Here is an 18812-nt window from a genome sequence, read left to right on the forward strand (position 1 = left end):
CTCGTTTTGTGTCTGAAATCCTGCGGCCTTTCACGGGAAAAACCACCTCTGCGGTGCTAAACTCTACTCACCTGGTATCGACAAACAAGGGTATTTCCCTGTCCCCAGACGACCTGCTTGTCAGTTTTGATGTGGTTTCCTTATTCACCAAATTTCCTGTACTTGACACCATCGCAATAATTGAAGACTTGGTTCATCAAGGACTGAACATTGAGGTACCCCCCTGGTGAGACACTGCTTAACCAATACATACTTCACCTGAAATGTAACTTTCTACAAACAAACTGAGTGCACCCCAATGGGCTCCCCCCTATCTCCGGTTGTAGCCAACGTTTTCATGGAGAAATTTGAGACTGACGCCATCCAGACTGCCACTCTACGCCTGACCTTATGGAAGAGGTATGTAGACGACACTTTTGTCATCTGGCCACATGGACGGCCTGCTCTAGACCAATTCCTCGACCACATCAATTCCATACACCCAGCCATCAGATTTACCATGGAAGTCGAAAAAGATGGCAAGCTACCCTTTTTGGATGTCCTAATAAAAAAGAGACCTGATGGTTCAATGAGCCACTCTGTCTACAGGAAATTCACTCATACAGATGGTTACCTAAAACCGGATTCCCACCACCATCCATCCCAGAAGAATTCCCTCATCAAGACTCTAAACCAGGGGTCCTCAAACTTTTTAAACAGGGGGCTAGTTCACTGTCCCTCAGACCGTTGGAGGGCTGGACTATAGTTAAAAAAACTATGAACAAATTCCTATGCACACTGCATATATCTTATTTTGAAGTGAAGAAACAAAACGGGAACAAATACAATATTTAAAATGAAGAACAAGTAAAGTTAAATCAACAAACTTGCCAGTATTTCAATGGGAACTATGGGCCTGCTTTTGGCTAATGAGATGGTCAATGTCCGGTTCCATATTTGTCACTGCTAGTCGTAACAAGTGATGCAAGTGTGCATCCGTTAGTCTAGATCTGGTTGGAGATTTCAAATGTTTCATTCTGGAAAAAGTCTGTTCACAGACATAAGTGCTGCCAAAGATGGTTGCCATTTTGAGTGCATGGTTCCTGAGATGAGGATATGTCTCAGAGGGGAGAGATGCATAGAAATTATGAAGGCTGCTTGACTTGAATGCGTCTTTCAGAGAGTCACAATTCTGCAGTTCAGCCAGTTCCATTTGGTAAATTGTATCCACATTTTCAATGTCAATAGAAAATGGGTTACGGAAAAGCTGTATGTCCTGTTCATGGAGATGAAGCTCTTTAAATCTAAATTGGAACTCCTTTTGCAATTTTTCCAGTGAATCCACACATGTTTTGTTTGGGAATGCAACCAATGGTTTTTCCGCTAACAGATTTTGGGTTGTGGGGAGATGGCAGAAGTTTTCCTCCTTCACTTGTTTGATGAGGAAGCCTAATTTTACTTCAAATGCTTTGACATGTGATTGCATATCACAGATGAGCTTCCCCTTTCCTTGAAGTTGCACATTGAAACTGTTGAGTAGCTCTGTTACATCTGTCAGAAAGGCAAGGTGCCATTTCCATTCTGCATCATTGAGCTCTGGTACTTCTTTGTTTTTTGAAAGCAGAAAAGCTGTAATCTGTGGAAGTAAGTCATAGAAACGTTTCAAAACTCTCCCTCGACTCAGCCAACGGACTTCTGTGTGGTACAGAACATCTTCATAGTCAACATTTAGCTTAGACAGAAATTCCTGAAATTGTCTGTGGTTTAGTGCATGAGCTCGAATGAAGTTAACACAAGATACCACAATTTTCATAACAGAGTCCCACTTCAGTGATTTACTACACAGTGCTTGTTGGTGGATGAGGCAGTGTATGGCTATTGGATGAGAATGGTTATGTTTGTCCATCTCTTGGTTAATGCGAGCAATTACTCCTTTCTTAGACCCCACCATGCTAGGAGCACCATCAGTTGTCACACTGGCTAGTTTAGCCCAGTTCAGCTCCAAACCATTCAGTGCAGCAAGCTCTTCTGTGACTTCGAAATAGTCATTCGTCCCACGAATAAAAATTAGAAGTTGTGCAGAATCACGAACATCATTGCTTTCGTCGAGTGCCAAGGAAAAATAGGAAAGTTTTTTTGTGGAGTTTTGCAAATGCTGATGCAAATTGTCTCCCATTTCTTCAATCCTCCGTGTAATTGTAGGTCCTGAAAGACTCACTGTACTAAATAAATCGGCCTTCTCTGGACACGTCTTTTTGGCAACAGAAAGAAGTCATTCTTTAACAAATTCTCCCTCCACGAATGGTCTGCCAGTGCACGCTATTAGCTTGGCAACTTGAAAACTTGCTCACAGTGATGAAATATTTAGCTGCTTCTGCTTCACAAAAGTATTTTGCTGAGTTGTTAATGTATTTTTCAGTTTAAATATTTTATCTTTTCTCACTTCTCCGACCAAACAATCATATTTATCTTTAAGTTGAGTTTCATAGTGTCGACGTAAATTGTATTCTTTGAACACAGACACTATATTCTGGCATATCAGACACACAGCTCTTTCCTTGTACTGCATGAAAAAGTAATCATAAGTCCACTGTTCTTTGAATATCCTACACTCCGAGTCAATTTTCTCTTTCTTGACATCATTGTTTCCTAGGGAGTCAAAATTGCTATTAGTAAAATACCAATATATATACAGCGCTACAAAAACAATATACCAGCAATAACTTTGCCCACACAGAGACATACAGACTGCACTGCCCATCAATGCAGTCTGATTGGGGGAACTCCGCTTTTTCCCCAGGCTCACACTGGTGCGGGTGCCATTAAAAAGTTAATTACACCTGCAGTTTTGTTCACAGATCGCAGTGCGTTCAGCCATACAAGCATATGGCTGAACTCGCACTGCTCAGAGATCGCAACAGTATGAACCGGGGCTTACACAACATACAACATATAACCTCATACAACTGAATAGCAATCAGAATATAAATGCACTCACTGTCATTTAAATTGGGTTTCCTACTCCTCGGCTGTCTGTCACTGACCAGCACGGGAAAACAGCAGGCAGCCCCTCCAGAGATCAGGGATCACTCTGTTATTACCCCTCTATCATTTACTCAGCAGTGCGTGTGCTGGGGATCTACATCCCCAGCACACAGGAATATCATTGGGAGTGGAGCCGAGGGGCAAGTGAGGGAGCTGAGGGAGGGAGAGCCAGTCAAGTGCAGCCAGGGGAGGGCTGGCAGCCTTAGGCCTGGGGGGCAAGTCCAGTCAATTGGCCCATTGAACCATTCACCAGCGCAGCCCAATGAGTGCCCACCGCCGCAGCTCAATCAGTGCCCACCGCCGCAGCTCAATCAGTGCTCACCAGCGCAGCCAAATCAGTGCTCGCCACCGCAGCCCAATGAGTGCTCACCAGCGCAGCCCAATTAGTGCTCACCAGCGCAGCCCAATTAGTGCTCACAAGCGCAGCCCAATTAGTGACCATGGGATGTGGGTGTCATCTGTCTCACCTCTTCGGTTCGGGGGGTAATGATGCTGCCAAATTCCTCCAAGCTGCCTCTGCTCTAAAAGACTGTGGCTGTGCTGTGATGCTCAGTCTGTCACGTCTCCCGCGCTCTCTTTCCCACGAACCAGCTTCCGGCTTTCACTGCCCACAAGTCACCGCGCAGCCGGCCCCTCCCACATGCCCTGGCTTCCTCTGAGTCCTGGGAGGTGGGAGTAGTAGTCCGGCTGCGCTGTTCGGTTCCTCCCACCGCCTGAAGCTTGATTGTGGCCGGACTACAATTCCCATAATCCAGCGCTTCAGCCGGCCAGCCAATCGGCGGCGGCCGCCCCCTCTCCCTCTCCCTCTTCCACCAATGACCGTCCTTCTCATGTAGAAAAAAAGTAACAGACAGGCAGCGGCGGCAAAAACACCCGGCGAGCCGGATAAATGTCCTCGGCGGGCCGCATGTGGCCCGCGGCCCATAGTTTGAGGACCCCTGCTCTAAACCATAGAGCCCAATGCTTCTCCGACCAGGAACACATTGCCAGTGAATTAATCTTCTTGTTTCTTTCGGTAAAGTCACGTAGAAGGGAAGTAATAAAATAATAAAAATAAAACATAATAAAATAAAATAATTCTCACGACGTTTTGGCTACAACGCAAGCAGCCGTCTTCAGGTGAAGAATGAGACACTGCCAAGCTAGGAGCTTATATATAAGCTGGGTTGGAGGTGGAAGAACGCCTTAACAAAAATAATGTGCATATCAAGAGGAATTTAGCATATTCATGGGAAATGCGTAGGAGGTGGGCGGGGGGGGTTTCAAAGTCATATTATGCCCATGCATTATGCAGGATCAGCAGCACCTAGGGAGGGTGCAGGGAGTAGCATTAACAAAGGAAAGGAATGTTAATAGTATGTAGCTGCAGTTACTAAACAACCACGTAGAAAACTAAAGTATAAACTACATAAAAAACTAAAGTATAAACTGCATAGCACCATCAGTATACGTACTATACTCTACAATAAGCTGAGTTACTAACAGCAAGTAATACATTACAATTCTACGTCGTAAAAATTATATAATATGCTTCCATCTAAACTTTATTCTCTTACATCACACGAGCATACACCGTACTATATACTGCCATAGATAAACCCAACATTAAATTATATACTGTATTGCTATAAACCACCCTATACCTTATACATTTTAATATCACACTATGTATTATTCTACCCACCCTAATGTGTATCACACTGCTATATGTTTACTATACAATTACGATACTTTATATTACTTTGTACATTGTATTAATGGTATACTATTTGTTATTATACACTGTACCATTGACCGTCGTGTCAATGGGTGAGTCGTGGGGGGAAAACTTGCAGCGGAGCAAAGAATCCATTCCCTGCGGATAATACAATGCCAGTGAGTGGAACGCGGTCTGAAAGTCACCGTAAACGTGAACACAATCAGTTAAGATCCGAAATGGTTTATTACGTCCTTCCAATGATTGCTAAGCCAGAATCCATCTTCTCGGTTAAAATTGTCTCTGTGTTTGTATATGTGGATCGCCTCATGAACGAATCTCTCATGATAGCCAGATGGCTTGCAGAGAACCTCTGTCTTGGAGAAGTCAATGTCATGTGAGCCCACTGAGTTGTAACAGTGATCTGCCACGGCTGAGGTGTTTGTCCTACCGTGTTTCAGGTCTGCTTTATGTTCACGGATGCGGTCCGAGACATGTCGTTTGGTTTCCCCAATGTAACTGCTACCACAGAGGCAACTTAGTTTGTAGACGCCAGGGTACTGTATGTCTGGAACCACATCTTTTACAGACGGGACCAGATCACGGATTTTATGTACTGTGTTGAATCGGACCTGGATCTTGTGTTTAATCAGGATTTTGGAGATCTTTTTTGTGACCCCAGCAATGTAGGGTAAGGTGATGGTCTTGAAAGGCTCCTCAACAGGATCCTTCTTGATGGTTGGAGTGATGGCTTTGCGGATTGTGTAGTCGGAGTAACCATTAGCCTTAAGAGCTTGGCGTACGTGTTTGAGTTCACTGGCAATGTGTTCTTGGTCGGAGATGCATTGGGCTCTATGGTATAGAGTCTTGATGAGGGAATTCTTCTGGGATGGATGGTGGTGGGAATCCGGTTTTAGGTAAGCATCCGTATGGGTGGCTTTCCTTTAGACAGAGTGGCTCATTGAACCATCAGGTCTCCTTTTAATTAGGACATCCAAAAAGGGTAGCTTGCCATCTTTTTCGACTTCCATGGTGAATCTGATGGCTGGGTGTATGGAATTGATGTGGTCGAGAAATTGGTCTAGAGCAGGCCGGCCATGTGGCCAGATGACAAAAGTGTCGTCTACGTACCTCTTCCATAAGGTCGGGCGTAGAGTGGCAGTCTGGATGGCGTCAGTCTCAAATTTCTCCATGAAGATGTTGGCTACAACCGGAGATAGGGGGGAGCCCATTCGGGTGCCCTCAGTTTGCTTGTAGAAAGTTCCATTCCAGGTGAAGTATGTATTGGTTAAGCAGTGTCTCACCAGGAGGGGTACCCCAGCATGCAGTCCTTGATGAACCAAGTCTTCAATGATTGCGATGGTGTCAGGTACAGGAACCTTGGTGAATAAGGAAACCACATCTAAACTGATAAGCAGGTCGTCTGGGGACAGGGAAATCCCCTTGATTGTCGATACCAGGTCAGTAGAGTTTAGTACCGCAGAGGTGGTTTTTCCAGTGAAAGGCCGTAGGATTTCAGACAAAAAACGAGCCAATTTATAGGTGGGGGAGTTGATAGTAGAGACAATGGGACGAAGAGGTGTATCTTCTTTACGTATCTTTGGCAAGCCGTATAATCTTGGTGGCCTGGCTGCAGAAGGTTTCAACGAGAACTGTTTGGTCTGATCAATTAATGCGGTTGAATCGGAAATGATTTGCTTGGTTTTTGAGACGAGGCTGTTGGTGGGGTCTCTTTTTATTTTTGTATAGCTGCCATCGTTGAGTAGTTCTTGGATTTTGTTGTTGTATTCTGTTTTGTCCATGATGACAGTGGCATTGCCTTTGTCGGCTGAGAGGATGACAATGTCACGACGTTTTGGCTACAACGCAAGCAGCCGTCTTCAGGTGAAGAATGAGACACTGCCAAGCTAGGAGCTTATATATAAGCTGGGTTGGAGGTGGAAGAGCGCCTTAACAAAAATAATGTGCATATCAAGAGGAATTTAGCATATTCATGGAAAATGCGTAGGAGGTGGGCGGGGGGGTTTCAAAGTCATATTATGCCCATGCATTATGAAGGATCAGCAGCACCAAGAGAGGGTGCAGGGAGTAGCATTAACAAAGGAAAGGAATGTTAATAGTATGTAGCTGCAGTTACTAAACAACCACGTAGAAAACTAAAGTATAAACTACATAAAAAACTAAAGTATAAACTGCATAGCACCATCAGTATACGTACTATACTCTACAATAAGCTGAGTTACTAACAGCAAGTAATACATTACAATTCTACGTCGTAAAAATTATATAATATGCTTCCATCTAAACTTTATTCTCTTACATCACACGAGCATACATCGTACTATATACTGCCATAGACAAACCCAACATTAAATTATATACTGTATTGCTGTAAACCACCCTATTCCTTATACATTTTAATGTAACACTATGTATTATTCTACCCACCCTAATGTGTATCACACTGCTATATGTTTACTATACAATTACGATACTTTATATTACTTTGTACATTGTATTAAGCATATAATTGTTATACTATTTGTTATTATACACTGTACCATTGACCGTCGTGTCAAAAAATTGCCAGTGAACTCAAGCACGTACACCAAGCTCTCAAGGCTAATGGTTATTCTGACTATACAATCCGCAAAGCCATCACTCCAACCATCATCTTACCCTACATTGCGGGGGTCACAAAAAAGATCTCCAAAATCCTGAATAAACACAAGATCCAGGTCCGATTCAACACAGTACATAAAATCCGTGATCTGATCCCATCTGTAAAATATGTGGTTCCAGACATACATTACCCTGGCGCCTACAAACTAAGTTGCCTCTGTGGTAGCAGTTACATTGTCTCGGACCGCATCCGTGAACATAAAGCAGACCTGAAACACGGTAGGACGAACACCTCAGCCGTGGCAGACCATTGTTATAATTCAGTGAGCTCGCATGACATTGACTTCTCCAAGACGGAGGTTCTCTGCAAGCCATCCGGCTACCATGAGAGATTCGTTCATGAGGCCATCCACATATACAAACACAGACACAATTTCAACCGAGAACATGGATTCTGGCTCAGCAATCATTGGAAGGACGTGATAAACCATTTTGGGTCTTGATTGATTGTGTTCACGTTTACGGTGACTTTCAGACCACAGTCCATTCGCTGCAAATTTCCTGCTACCACTCTCCCATTACATATTTATTTGCTTCCTCTTAGTACCTTTCACGCGACAGTCAATGGTATGGTGTACAGCAGATTGCATAATAAATAGTATAATAGTGTAATGTTTAATATAATGTGTAAGGTAATATATAGTATCGTAATGGTATAGTGAATATACAGCAGTGTGGTATACAGTAGGGTTTGTAGAATAATACATAATACATAGTGTAATATTACAATGTATAGGGTAGTGTATAGTAACGCAGTGTATAATTCAATGTTGGGGGTTGTCTATGGCAGTGTATAGTACGGGGTATAGTCGTTTAATGTTGAAAAAAGTTTAGTTGGAGGCATATTATATTTTTTGCGACATAGAAGTGTAATGTATAATGACTTATTGTTAGTAGCTCAGCTTATTGAAGAATATATTGAGTATATTGATTATATTGATGTAGTTTATATTTTAGTTTCTTTTTTTAATCGGTTCACTATAAGGTAGTCATTATATAGTGTAGTGTATACCCAGTTACTTAATGTTAATAGCTCAGATTATTGGAGAGTATATTGAGTACATTGATTATATTGATGTAGTTTATACTTAGTTGTTTCACATCGGTTTATTGTATGGTACTAGGTAGAAGCAGTTCTTTAGCGTCAATGTGCTAAATTCCGCTGTTGATATGTAAACTCCTTTGTCAAGGCGCACTGTTCCTCCCACCCAGCTGAAAATACGCTGCCAAGCTTAGCAGTGTTCTTTAGGACGCTGTCTTTCCGACAGCTCTGTTCTTCACCTGAGGACGGCTGCTTGTGTTGTGGCCGAAACGTCGTGAGAATTTTATTATGTTTTATGTTCATTAATTTATTATTTTCCTTCTACGTGACTTTACCGAAAGATCCAAGTTAAGGTTATCTTTGTAATGATGCTCTGAATTCAGAGGGAAAATGTTATTGGACTAAAGTGTCTTCTGTTTAAGTTGGTGTGTTATTCAATTCGTTGAGTACAGTAGTCTGGTTACCGTTTTAACGCATTCCACGAAAACCACAGTTTCACCGAAATAACTGCTACTCGAATTCATTTATAAGTATAAATATAAGTAAAAATCACTGAGTCTGCAAGATAGCTGTTTACACTGCCAAAATAGTAGACGTACTTGGACTCCTCTACTTACGAACATTCGACTTACGAACTTTCAGAGATACGAACAAACCTGTTCATATGTCCAGGTATCTGTTCGGACCGAGAGTCGTAAGTTCATCTGCTGCGCAATAGATGGCGGTGGTGGCATCTACATCTGCAGAACATCAATAACCAGTGGCATCTACATCTACAGGAGATTTTTACAACTTTCAAAGCCATTCCCCGTGTTCAGTGTACATGCCGTACAACATGTTTGAAATCGACAGGAGTAAAGTTGGACTTATGAACAGACCTGTGGAACCTAACTCGTTGGTAAGTAGAGGAGTCCCTGTTCTGTAAGCAAAGCCAAACGAGGTCTAAACGCTCATAAACAGGCGTCACTGATTGGCTGAGGGCATGACTCAGCACCACTTACTAGCGTTTGGATTGGCCGAAATTGTCCCCCGCATGCAGAACGTAAACGTACCATCAATCAAAATGTGTTACATTAGTCTAAACTATGGGGTCCTATGAGAAGCGAAAGATTAGATGAAAAAACCGTTCACCGATGTCCCTGTTAATCAAGGGACTACTGTACTTTATTTCAGCTGCATATTTTGCCAGCAGAGGGCGGTGTCTGTAACACCCTTTCCACCTCTCACATCTGCACCTTCGCATTGTGTCGAGGGGCTTACATCGAGGGCAGCGCAAGGCTTTCTATACACACGATAACTGTCAAACTAGAGCTGAGACTATTCGTCAGTTAAGTCAGTCAAAATCATACTAATTGATTATATTTGTGGTCAATTACTTTGGCCCCCTTTAAAAAGACACCCAGCTTGACTTGGATCAGCATGATGACGTCACAAAGCCCCACCCATTACCTCTCATCTAGCGGTACACGTGCACAGAGATGCGCGACTCTCCCCCCCCCCCTCTCCACCGGTTCTGTGTTATCCGTTTAGTTGAGTACGTTGCAACTTGCTAATGTTTTTCCAGACATCCTGTAGAGTAGTAAGTTGCAATCAGCGAGCCTTACCAATACTATGCTACATGCCACGGTATTGGCCGAATGTGTCATAGAGCCCTGGTATGAAAATTGCAGGACCTAACTATATGGTGAGCAAATGGCATATTCTGGTCGAGTATGGTGTTTAGGCTTTTTAGATGAATAGAAAACTGAATCCTGGAGTCTGCAATCCTGGAATATGTTTAATTTATTTTGCACCATACGTAGCCAACCGTGCCAATCGAAGGTTCGGTTACGAAAACAATTGGATAGGTCAGTTCTAATATAGGTTGTAAACGAACTGTATGAATAACCTTGAGAAACATTTTATGGAAATCATTCATCGATGGTGTCGTCATTTACAAGTAGCCAGTAACAAACAGCACTATTAAAGCTGAAATAGGTTTATTGAATTGACATCTTTAAAAAGGAGACAGTGATGGGAGGAGGGTATTCCAAATTGGAGCAGTGCGGGGGAAGAGACAGGGAAATGTTGTGACCTGCAGTGCGGTGAGTGGGTGGGTGAGTGAGTGGTTGGGTGAGTGGATGTGTGAGTGAGTTCTTGTAACCAGCAATGTGGTGGCTGGACACACTATGGATGACACGAAAAAGTCTGAAAGACCGAGTACTCAACATGGGTAGAGGAATCAATGAGGCAATCTCACCATTAAAGTAACCATGGTAGTAGCCACAGAAGAGTGATGAGGAGGTGACTGACCACCGGAAGTGAGTTACTTGACTAAAGTGAGTTACTTTGCATCAGTCAACAAAGAAAGCTATAACAAGCTCAAAATAACACTTTCTGAGGCCTTTAGAATTTACATTTTGCCCGTGCTGTTTATTTGGAATCGGATGTTGTCAAGGGAATGCACATGGGGATTTATTCTCCGAAGATCAATTAGACAAGGCGCTACTTGTCTAATGGTCTAAAGGCAAAGAAGCGTCACTTCACACCTCTACCCTAGAGGTACGAGTGATTACAACTAAGCAATTAGGATCTGCTTAATTGGTTCTATTATTTACGGTCAGAAACCCATTTTATCCTCATCCCCCACCCTTTCCCGACCTTCCCAGGCGGGGGGTGGGGGGCGAGTCAACCACGTCATTGCTCAAGTTGGAATAATGAGGTGGACGAGAAGTTTAAATACAGCGAGGAGGAGAGGCTTTGCGCTAGATGGTGTGAGGGGTCTTAGAACTAGGAGTCTCGGCTTGGAGGTAAAGGAGGCCTGGGTCCCGAGTGTTCCGAGGGCTGAGAGCAATTTGGGGTGAGACTCTCTTTCTATCGTTCTGCTGCTCGTGCCTTATGTTGGTACTGCGAGCCCTTGGTGTGCGTGTGTGTTACGTTGTCAAGAAGTGCTGTCAAAATGATGGAATGTTAGAGCCAAAAACGAGTTGCAAGATCAAGTAATGTGGCCTACGGTAAACTTGTGTATTCGAAACGTACTATTAATATCACACGTTCGATTCAAATTTTTACAATTTGAAACCAAAATTACAAAGATGAAGTTATTTCACGTTAATGTATGGCGATGTAAGCAAACTTTGTCTCGCCTACCACGTTGCTCGTGCAGTCATGTGATGTGCAAGGGTTGTGAGTATTGTTGGGGTCAGGGTCTGGGCATTGATCAGGGGTCGTGAGTACCATACCTGTGCTCAACATTTGACGTTACCCATGCACAGATGTGTCTCACATCTGAAGACAGATCTCTTCTGTCTTCATTATATCTCTTTTAAATACATATCCTATCGATCGCCTAGCCTGAATACAGTACGTGCCTCTACTATCTACGGGGTGGGCAATACGTATCTATCTGATTTGAAATAGCGGTATTTTGTGTTCAATTATTTTGTAAAAAAAAAAATTGCAGGAATAAAGTAAAAGCATGTGAGTTTATGATGAACCGGTATACACCTCAGCAGCATGCAAGAATAGTTGTCAGAAACAATTGTTCAATTATTTCCACACGCAGATATTTTAAGACCCGAATGGCTCCAACTCGACACTATATTCGTGCATTGATTTCCCGATTTCGGGAATCTGGAACAATGGTGGATGCAACCGGTGTGTTGGCAGACCTCGAACCGATCAATCTCTGACTTCTATTGAGCAAGTAAGGGGAAGCGTCAATTAGAACCCCAAAACGTTGATGAGGAGATGCTCCGCTCAATTGGGAATTGCACGACGGTCGCTGCGGAAAATCTTGGTACAGGACTTGCATCTTTTTCCATATAAAATTCAGCTGGTGCCAGAATTTCAGCCCAATGACCATCACAGAGGACTAGCGTGCTTTCATTGGTACGGAGAGTGTAGAAAAATGCAGTTGGAAGAGTACGGATTTGCCTACGCAACGCAGGCGGTCATTTACAATATATTACTTTTCATGCATAATTATATCGAGTCACGATGAATTAGAGAATGTTCTATCCTTTAGAGTTTGTTTTATTTAATTGTCCCAAAGTTATAGGCAAACACAAATCAAGTAGTTACTTATGGCTCACCTTGTATATACAGGTATCTTGTTTTAATACCGTACATCTGTTTCATAGTTATAATTCTCCAGTCTTTCTCCTGAATGCAGCATATATCTTCAATCTCCATTTTTTACCAATGCATTTCCTATGTATCTTACATCTCTCTCCTATCATCTCTCACTTCGATCTCATCCGAATAAATGTGGCGAGCATTCATCTTAGCTCAAAACAAATTAAATACACAGGCCGATCCATGTATATACAGGGTGCTTCAAATGTTTTTAACTGTAACAGTAAACATTTTTTTTAATAGACTGTAACATGATGACAAATGTATGTTAATAGCTTTCAAAAGTCAGAATCTCCACTTGTTCGCCATCATTGTCAACACATGCCTGGAATCTTTTCCAGGTGGTCTCCAGAGCCCGGAGGCACATTTATTGTGGTATTGTTGCAAATTCTCAGAAGTGTAAAACATTTTTTAAGCACCCTGTATATATACCACTAAAATAAAACTGGAGAAATTACAGAGAAAGCTACTTTTTTTTCAAAGCCTCTATATGTTTCCAGCCCAATTTCGAAGAAATCATGAAATATTCTAACACTTTCCTCTGTACGACATCGAGCCATCGCTTTTGCATTCAATCAGCTGCCGAGAAGAAAGTATGGGGGGCATTAGAAAGCAGTGGGGTATCTCTACATGGATCGCTCTGTATTCCTGTATGGTCTATGCTTGGCGTGTTGACACCACCGCCCAATTATCTGGAAGGTAGTGGCTATGGACGTCTGTAACCCAGCACTGTGGAGGCAGCTAGGGTTCAGGGATCACACGGATGTTACAATACTTCCTTATCCGAGGGCGTCAATGAGTTGCAATACCCTGGCTCGCCAGAAGATGGCAGTATAGCACATGTGTGGACTCCCAGCTGTTCCATTTGTGTGAGATAGTGTTGCCCCCCCCTCTCCCCCTTCGCATGCATGGGTTTTTTCCAGGTGTGTCCGTTTTGATTCCCACAAATGGAATAGGGTCACAGAGTGTGGGGGATTGCTGGTAGCGCTGGGTCTGGTCGCTATATCCCCTTGCTCTTTTTGTGGTTTTACATGACAAGGAAGCTACAAATACTGTGCAGCAGAGTCACGAGTTTGCAACTTTTACTTTTTTACTTTACTAAGGGTGGAGCAGTGACACTGTGGTCAGCGCACCATGACCTGAAACCTACCTCCCGAGTTCAATTCCCGGCCAGTGGCAAGTGATTTCAGAACCAATATCCGGCCGCCTCTAGGTCAACCGGAATTTAAATGGATTACCTGGTCTATATGTCTTAACATCACCAATAGAGACAAATGCGGTTGGGACGTGGTGTTGACTGCAGCATCTTGCAGTGTGCGTTGCCGACCCAAAAGGTGCTTGATAAATGCACTTTCCCTAACCGTCTTAAATGATTGTTTGTCTTTGTATACTTATGTACATGCACATATATTCGCATACTATATATGGACAAATCAATTTCAATCTATTCATAAATAATCTCTGCAAGCCTTGACCTAGCTGGTAGATCTATATTTTGATAAAAAAAAGCCTACATTCACAGCATGTACATGAATTTAAAATCACACATTTAATATCACACAATTCACCCATCTGCTGCCTACATGCGTTAAATGTGTACAGAGCCCTGTGAGCCCTAATGCTACCACAGCATAATCCACCCACTATCTGTGGTTAAGGCATGACTCTACCTTACCTCTATAACTCTTAGCTCAAGACCTCTGCCTTCTTGACTCTGACTCTAACGCTATCCTCATACTAACCCTAATTCTAAGCCTCACTCTTGCCCTCACTGTGACCACATAGCGCTGTAGCTTTGACTCTAGCCATATCTGGTTATAGCCCAAACTCTAGCCTGTTCGAACCTGACTATAACTTTAAATTTAGATCATAGCCCTAACCATAACCCGAGCCATAGTCCTAACTTTATGCTTAAGTTCAAGCTTAAATATAACTCTAATCCTCACTCTCACTCGAACCCTCACATTAGCCCTCACCTTAATTGTAACCCGAACCCTTGATTGAACTTGTCCGAATGTGGGGCGAGGTTAAGCCGAGCACCAGTTGGGGTTGGCACCCCATTCTGCTGCTCAGGTAAGTGTCTCTTGCAGACATTATATGCGGTTCATCGGCTTCACAAATCACCTCTACCTATAATCCTATAATCGGTACACAGAGCTATTGGAAGCGCCTCAAGGCTTGTCAGTGGAATCTTGATTTGATTCTTGTCAGTGAAATTGCCTACCACTGCATGAGCCAGACACAAGATACGACTGTCTCATTCAATTATTTCTCATGTGGACTGTCTCGTTTGCATTGACTTTCATCTAGTTGTGTTCGGGAATAGTTGCCACGTCTCGTTAGGGGCTGCCTATTCGATGTTTGCCTTGTTTGACTGTCTCGTTCTGTCTTGTTTGAACCATCTCATTCGGTTTTGTGTTATCCGTTTAGTTGAGCACGTTGCAACTTGGTAATGTTTTTCCAGACATCCTGTACAGTAGTAAGTTGCAATCATCGAGCCTTACCAATACGATGCTACATGCCACCGTATTGGCCGAATGTGTTATAGAGCCCTGGTATGAAAATTGCAGGACCTAACTATATGGTGAGCAAATGGCATATTCTGGTCGAGTATAGTGCTTAGGCTTTTTAGATGAGTAGAAAATTTAATCCTGGAGTCTGCAATCCTGGAATATGTTGAACTTATTTTGCACCGTACGTAGCCAATCGTGCCAATCGGAGGTTCGGTTACGAAAACAATTGGATAGATCAGCTCTAATATAGGTTGTAAATTAACTGTTATAGTCCATACCCTGGATGAATAACCTTGAGAAACATTTCATGGATATAATCCATCGACGGTGTCGTCATTTACAAGTAGCCAGTAACAAACAGCACGATTAAATCTGAAATAGGTTTATTGAATTGACAAAAGGTTATTGTAAGAACTTTGCAAAGGAGACAGTGATGGGAGGAGGGTATTCCAAATTTGAGCAGTGCGGGGCAAGAGACAGGGAAATGTTGTGACCTGCAGTGCGATGAGTGGGTGGGTGAGTGAGTGGTTGGGTTAGTGGATGTGTGAGTGAGTTCTTGTGACCGCCAATGTGGTGGCTGGACACACTATGGATGACACGAAAAAGTCTGCGAGACAGAATCAATGAGGTAAGCTTACCATTAAGGTAACCATGGTAGTAGCCACAGAAGAGTGATGAGGAGGCGACTGACCGCTGGAAAGTGAGTTACTTGACTAAAATTGTAAGCGCTGGATCATCAGTCAACAAAGAAAGCTATAACAAGCTGAAAATAACACTTTCCGAGGCCTTTAGAATTTACAATTTGCCCGTGCTGTTTTTTTTGGAATAGCATGTTTCACCCGTGTTGTCAAGGGAATGCACATGGAGATTTATTCTCCGAAAATCAATTAGACCTCTGTAATCTTCAAGAAGTTTGATAAGTTTCATGAAGTGACTGATCCAGAGGGATTTAATCGCAATACCTAAAGTAGAGGAATAGTTCTTGTCCTGTTTTTTTTTAGCTATCTCAAGTGCCACGAGGAACATTTTACTATCCATGGGCTGAGTTTTCAGCCATTTAAGTCTTGCGCATTTTACACGTTGTCATATTTGTATTCAACAGAGGGAGTGACCACGCCTCAAGTTGTTGGACATCACAGCTGTAGAGGTAAAATATTTTAAAGCAAATGTACATGGGCAAATATGCAAGCCCGGCACTTGCCTTGAACTCGTCGGTTCAGAATGGGACGTTCCAGTCGCACTGTGTCCTGACACAGTTCAACCTGGTGTGCCGGCAGCCTACCGTCCCCCCTGAATACGCAGAGGTCATCCTCATTGCCATGATCATTTCCATCATTTTGAACATCTTCGGCAATACCCTCATCATCACGGCCATCCTCTACTTCAAGCAGCTGCAGGTGCTACCAAACGCCTTCACCTTCTCACTGTCAGTGGCCGACATCCTTGTGGGCGTGGTGGTGATGCCCTTCTACATGAACCAGTGCGTCTACAACTGCTGGTTCTACGGCCATGCGTTCTGCAAGGTGCACCACTTTCTACACGCCTTCCTGCCCACTGCCTCCACCATGCACCTCTGCTGCATCGGCTACGACCGCTACCTGGCCATCTGTGACCCCTTCCACTACCAAGAGCGCTTCACGAGAAGAACTGCAGCCATAGCGCTCGCAGCCACGTGGCTTGGCTCACTGCTCTACGTGGTGCCCATCATGCTGGACTGGATCGTCATCGGCATCGAGGAGATGGTGGCCGAGCGCACCTGTCCCGACAACTGCATCTTCTTTATGAACAAGGTGTTCTCGAGCTGCGGGGCCTTCTTCAGCTTCATGTTGCCCATGGGCATCATGACAGTTACGTATGCAAAGATCTACCGTATCGCCCGCAAGCAGGCCCGCTCCATTGGTGCCCAACAGCATGGGATGCTGGGCCAGACCGCGCTGGGCTTCAACAAGCAGCAGTGGGCAGCCATGAAGCGAGAGCACAATGCCACCAAGACCGTGTCCATCATCTTGGGCATTTTCATGGTATGCTGGGCGCCGTTCTTTAGCACCATCGTCATCGACCCTTACTTGAACTACACGACCAAGCCCGTGGTGTGGGAGATGCTCAACTGGATCGGGCACGTCAACTCGGCCATCAACCCGTTCCTCTACGGCGGCTTCAACCGCACATTCCGTAATGCCATCCGCATAATTTTCAGTCGCAGGCTCCTGCAGCCTGGGATCCGCAGTGCTGAGCTGTGATGGTTTACTGCCTTCTTTTTCAAGAAGCTTCTTCTATTATGTGCCTCTTCTTTCTTTAAGGAGCATCCAACTGCCCTCAAATGTAATTCCACCGCATCATTCAATTTCATCCTTGGTCTCCCTCTACAACTTCGACCCTGTATTGGTTGCATTTCCATAGTGCTTGCAATTGCATATTTTTTTGTTTTTATGAGTTTCGTTGGCATTGCCTTTTAAGCCCATTTGACCATCCCTGATGGTAAGCGCTATTCATATACAGTAGATTCTCGATTATCCGCGTGTGGTTTGTCCGATTTGTGGATTAACCACGCACCTGAGATTTTTACGTGAATTAATGACTCATGGATTTCCCCTTAGGCCCAATAATGTAAAAACAGTTTTATATTGTTATTCTTGGAAATTTGTATTCCAAGTCACGTGCTTAAACCGAAGAAATGTGCTCCAGTTAATCCGAAATCCACATTATTGTTCTACAGTACAGTAGTTGCATACCATTACAACAGTGGACAGAGTTTGATTGATGTTGATTGGCGTGGCTCTGTTATCCACTTAGTGGGCGGAGTCTTCTGCACGGGAGCAGGCAAGTGTTATCATTGAGCATGCGCATTGAGCGTTCGATTGTTATTGTTTGTTTTTAATTCATCCCTATATTTGTGGGTTTTGACAGAGATCCGCAGAAAATAGATATTTTTGGATTACCCACGATTTTGAAAGATCTACGGCTATCCTCCTCGTCAGATAATCAAGAGTCTTCTGTATATTGGGTCCACCGGTAATATCAATTTGGTGTGATAAGAGTATGGTTGATGAGGAACTTCATTCGTTTTTACAAAGACTTGGAATAAACTATTTGCTGTAAACGAATGAAAATTACTCTCTTTGAATATTTGTATGGGTTGAGTAATTTTCCAACCTGACATTTTTCTCCTAAACAGTCCAGGGGCATTAACCAGATAGACGTGGTTGGCTCAAACGAATAATGGAGGTTTTTTGAGAATATATGGCGGAAAACCCAGTGCAGAAAGATTTCAACTTCCACCTCCGGGAAAATTGATCCTATACTCCAGGGGTGGTCATGGACATTGAGTCCGAGTGGACGATGTTCAGGACCTTGATTGTCAATGCAGCTGCAAAAAGCTGTGGCCTGAAGGCAGTTGGTGCCTGTCATGGCGGCAACCCTAAGACCTGCTGGTGGACATCAGGGGTGAGGGAAGCTGTCAAGTTGAAGAAGGAGGCTTTCCAAGCTATGCTCGGAAAAAGGTCTCTCGAATCGATTGAGAGGTACCAATGAAAACCTGGGCATGAGAGGAGTTTGGAGAGGCCATAGAAAGGGACTACCGGGCAGCCTCAAAGATGTTCTGGCAAACCTTAGGAGGGGTCGACAGGACGTGGCCCAAGCTGTTCTCAGTAAGGTTGGCATAACATTGAACTCAAATAAGGAGATAGTGGAAAGGTGGAAGGAACACTTTGAGGAGCTCATTAACCCGGTGGACATGCCG

General features: G+C 43.6%; 1 pseudogene; it reads left to right on the top strand.

Annotated features, from left to right (window-relative positions):
* The first annotated feature begins 16239 nt into the window (after positions 1-16239).
* On the top strand, positions 16240-17443 carry LOC144942584 (trace amine-associated receptor 365 pseudogene; annotated as a pseudogene).
* The last annotated feature ends 1369 nt before the right edge of the window (positions 17444-18812 follow it).

The sequence above is a fragment of the Lampetra fluviatilis genome, chromosome 27 (genome assembly GCF_964198595.1).
Source record: "Lampetra fluviatilis chromosome 27, kcLamFluv1.1, whole genome shotgun sequence".
Classification (NCBI taxonomy): domain Eukaryota; kingdom Metazoa; phylum Chordata; class Hyperoartia; order Petromyzontiformes; family Petromyzontidae; genus Lampetra; species Lampetra fluviatilis.